Here is a 5,134-nt window from a genome sequence, read left to right on the forward strand (position 1 = left end):
TCCTGAACTGTCATGCTAACAAACCAACATACACAACGATGCAGCAACAACGACTAAATCCCAACGCCCCTGTATTCACCCCACGATCGAAACTAGCCCACCGGCTCTACCCCGCTCAGCCCTCCTCTGGCCGACCCGCACACATTGCATGTCCAGCGCTAAATCCATCAGCGTTCCCTTTTTTCCCTAAATCCCAGCGTGATTTAACCCTAGTATCTCTGAATTGTCGCTCTGTTGTCAACAAGTTGTCTGAGCTCTGCGTTATTGCCGAATGTGCTAAGCCTGACATAATCTGCCTAACAGAGACGTGGCTCTGTCCCTCGAACCCGCTCTCACTGTCAGGCTATATCTGCATCCGCAGAGATCGACCTTCGGAAGACAATCGGTCAGCGCATTGTAGCCGTGGGTATGGGGGTGTTGCCGTACTTGTCCGTTCGGACTCCTTTCCGTACGTCTCCCCTCGTGCCGACCTTCAACGCCCTGGCTGCGAGTCTGTGTGGCTTGAACTTGGCTCCCCCTCTACTCAATCTCAGAATCCCATCTTACTATGCTGCATGTATCGACCACCCTCACAGAGCACAATGCAATTGTCGTACTTTTGTGACATGTTTGTTGAGGCATTACAGTCAGTCTGTTTAGATTCTTATGATCTGTTAGTGACTGGCGATTTCAACGCCCACAACTCAAGCTGGTGTCCCACCGATTCTACCTCGAAGGCTGGTGATCTCCTTAACACAGTATTTTCTGCTCTTGGGCTCCACCAGATGGTTGACTTCCCCACTCATTCCTCGCCTAATGGCTCTGTTTCGTGTCTGGACTTGGTGATCACCAACCGACCACGCCTCGTGCGCTCCATTGATCAAGCACCTCCCTTGGGTATGTCTGACCATATACAGATTGTTTGCACTTTATGTTACGCCCCTATTTCGAACTACTTCCCCAACTCTTCCACTGGTCCTCCCTCTTCACTGTATCGCTTCAAACAAGTACCTTCGCACCTTTGGCAATTAATCAACGCTGATTTAGCTGGCTACAACTGGTCCTCTCTGAACTCGTACACTGATGTTAATGACGCACTTCATCACTTTGATTGTGAGCTCCAGTCCGCCTTCCGTCGTCACCTCACCTCATTCGGAGCCACCCACACTGTGACATCTCCACGACCCCGCATGCAATCTCCACCATGGGTTACTGCTGAGCTCAGGTCTGCTGTAAAACGCAAGCGTGATCTATATAGTGGGTACAAAAAATATCCGACAGCAGTAAATCATGCAGCTTATAACCGACAAAGGAATGCTGTAAAGCACCTGTCTCGGCAAGCACATCGTCAATATATACGCTCCATCCAAGCATCACTAACGTCACCGAATCGACCTACACTCTTTCAGTTTGTGCGAGCACAGCGGCACACTTCCGGCCGTGTCATGCCCCAAACGATGATAGCATCCGACGGTACGGTCGCCACGTCCCCCAAGAGCATAGCTGATGTTCTGAACACTCAGTTCACCTCATTTGGGCTACCTGATGATCCTTCGTGGCGCATTCCCCCTTTGTCCCAGTCGCCTTTCATATCTGTTCCGTTCCGTACAATCACTGTCACTACGTTTCAAGTTCGGAAATATCTGAAGCGCCTGAAATGTGGAAAGTCTCCCGGCTCAGATGGGATCCCGAATGAAGTGCTGCAGTCTCTTGCACCATCAATAGCCTATCCTCTCGCCATTATTTTTAATATGTCATTTCGAACTGGTACATTCCCACAGGATTGGAAATCCGCCATCGTGACACCGCTTTACAAGAATAAAGGCTCCCGTGCTTGCCCGGCAAACTACCGCCCCATCTCTCTGCTGCGCACAGTTTCCAAACTTTGTGAGCGTATTGTATTCGATTCCCTCTACCTGCACATCGCTCCGGCTCTCTCACCAGCTCAGTCGGGATTCTGCCGTGGTGACTCAACTCAATACCAGGTGACTCGACTTGTCCAAGACATAGCGACAAAGAGGAACTGTGGGGAGCATGTGGGAATGGTGTTTTTCGACTTGGCTAAGGCATTCGACACCGTTTGGCATCGTGGCTTACTTGCCAAGTTGGAGGTCACCTTCCGGGTGGAGGATGCTGCCTTGCGTTGGATATCCTCGTATCTGTCTGCTCGTTCTCAGGCTGTTCGCTTGTCTTATTTCTTGTCTGATCCCCTCCCTGTAACGTCTGGAGTGCCCCAAGGTTCCATTCTGGGTCCTTTGTTATTCTTGCTTTACGTTAATGACCTACCTTCAGTTGTCCCCGATGTTAGTTTGTATGCGGATGACACTGGCCTTATCTGTTCTGATTCCTCCCCTGCACAATTACTCCTTACCATGCAGCATCGCATCAACAGCACTGTCATGTGGATGAAAACGTGGAAACTCCAGCCCAATTTAGACAAGACAGAAGCCATGTATATTTCTTCATCCCCTCCTGATCAACCATTATACTTCCCTGACTCGACTATGCCTATCCGTGTTGTTACTCAGCACAAAAATCTAGGTGTGATGTTTGACTGCAAACTCTCTTGGGCTGCACATGTCAACTGTGTATGCAAGCGAACCAGTTCAGCATTAGGGGTACTACAACCACATTGCACTCATTTGCCCATCCAGTGTAAACTATTATTTTATCAGTGCTATATTCTCCCTATATTCGACTATTGCGATACCGCTTGGTGTGGCCTTTCTGACACAACTCTGAACCAATTAGAAGTCCACCATAGATTTATACTTAAAATTCTTTACAACAAGGATCGATGTTTTCCTTCGGATGCCCTTTATCGACTTGCACACACTTCTCCTCTCTCCGTTCGTCATAAGCACCATCTCTGTACACTGGTTCATAAAATATTTCTTCATAAAACCCCTTCACACATGATGAAGTACAATTGGTTTTCGACAAGCTCAACCCGTAACGCGCTCATCCTGCCTCTTGTTAAGTCAGCCCAGTATCTAAAGTCCCCTTTGTTTTCCGGCTACTCTCATTGGTTATCATTACCATACGGTCTGAAAACTTGTTCTTCTATTGGTCAGTTTAAAGATCTACTATCACAACTGAACTAGACGCAATAATTATCATCGAAGAACATTCTCGAATACCTGGGTGATGCACGAATTTTGATAGTGCTCACTTCCGTTAATCGTTTTTCTTTGTAATTTTCCATTCATTTTCTGCTCTAATTCATATTTTGCTTTGTTTTCCTAGCTTACTATTGCCGTGGCTGGCTCAACGCCCTTGTCTCAGGGGATTCTGTCCCTGCATTAGCTATGCTTGTCACATGCTATGAGATTGTGTCTAATAATAATAATAATAACTGGCATGAAGGTCGAATGCGTACGAGAACGACTGTAATGCCTACAAACTGCCTATGTCCTACCAGGAAGCTGTGCAAAAGCGATTGTCATTATCTTCCTGCAAAGAAATAACTTCTGTCGAGATTTCCTTTCATACGATAAATGTGTCATTTTTGTGGTAGTTCGTTCTCCATGTGGCACGAGTAATGCCGTAAAAATTTGTGCAGTGCCACGATGTCGCGCTGTCAGGAACAGTAATTGTTCTGATGAAGCGTCAGTCAACGACTTGACTGCCGGGTCCCAATATTGCAGTTGAAAGTCGAACAGGGTATATCACAGAAGCCACACCTACAAAGTCGCTGCTAACTTGTTGAAAACTCCGAAGTGCCCAAGAAAAACATTTGCCTTTAGGCGTTGTGTGATCTCGAAATAATGGCTTGAAAAACCGTCAGAAGTGTATTTGGTTCCTTCAATACTCTGTTATTCGCTACCTTGTTATTCGGAAGAAAACCCGTTCGGATTTGCGAAATAAATCAACCATCATTATAAAATCACTACGAGCTAGCTCGTGGCTAGTGCCCAAAGAGATTTTGAAAACAGGAAAGTGGACATAGTTTACCGTAGGAAAGTGCTCTTTCCGCTCCGGTGTGAGATGCACTTTCGTACAGTAGGGGTGACAGTGCATGGGGTCAGTGTGTACAGGCCAGCAGATCTTGCAAAAATGTGGTGGGCTTTTGCGGCGGACTTTACGGTATTAGCGATATAATTACTATGACCGATACTGCATGTAATGTATGCGAGTGGGGTGTCAAACAACTCAGCGCGCCATGCACATACGCACTACTTACATGTACAATAACATGTAGCTGGCTGTAGCTCCTGACACACAAAATCAGCATTTCCTCATGATGGAGGCATATTTTGGCAACTTGTACGAGCAAAACTCACCAAACAACACTCACTGGACAAGTTCTTCACGAAGAAGTAACACTCTGTTCTCCTCTGACATCGCTTGATTTTACATCAATCACTATAACCGATGCAAAAATAATTGTAACGAAGGTCTTTTGAAATATGAATTTGATCACTATAGGCGATATAATTATTACTATAGACGATTATTACTATTCGCGGTAACTGTGTATACTTAGCTATGGCAACTGAAAATGAATTTGAGAAATTGATCACTATATCCGGTATATTACTATAGCCGCCAACCTTATAGGCGATACGGACTGTACAGCGCTGCCAACAAATGACAGCATGCCACAGCAAAAAATGTTCCTTGCAAGGGCACATTTTCGGCCATAACTCTTGAACGGCTGGTCAGATCAAGACAACATTTTCAGAGATTTTGCAACTATTCATGCTCTTTCAACTGATGTAGCACTCGATGTGAATTTACAAATTCGATTTTTCAGGGATTTTATGACCAGGCTGCCACCTTTTAAAAGTATTGGAAGCTGTTTTCATTCGCAAACATAACCCCAACCTATGCATCCAGAAAGATAATGTAACTAAACTTAGACTATATTCTTAGCATTCACACACACATACACCCACCCACATACCCATGCGCAAACTCCTTACACTTCACCCTCTCTGAGTCTCACATTGTTATTATTTCTCACCTGCCCACCCCTGTTATTAGTTCACACTTCTCTTGTCTTTCCCACTTCACCTTCTTTTCTCCTATTTTCTTTCACATACTGCATTTCGTACTCTTCCACGTATATATCGTTGTATATTGCTAGATTTCAGTATTGAGATGTATTTTCCCAGATGAATGTCTCTAGTAAACGTGTTCGGAAACGTTTTTA

Source organism: Sycon ciliatum, chromosome 5 (genome assembly GCF_964019385.1).
Source record: "Sycon ciliatum chromosome 5, ocSycCili1.1, whole genome shotgun sequence".
Lineage (NCBI taxonomy): Eukaryota > Metazoa > Porifera > Calcarea > Leucosolenida > Sycettidae > Sycon > Sycon ciliatum.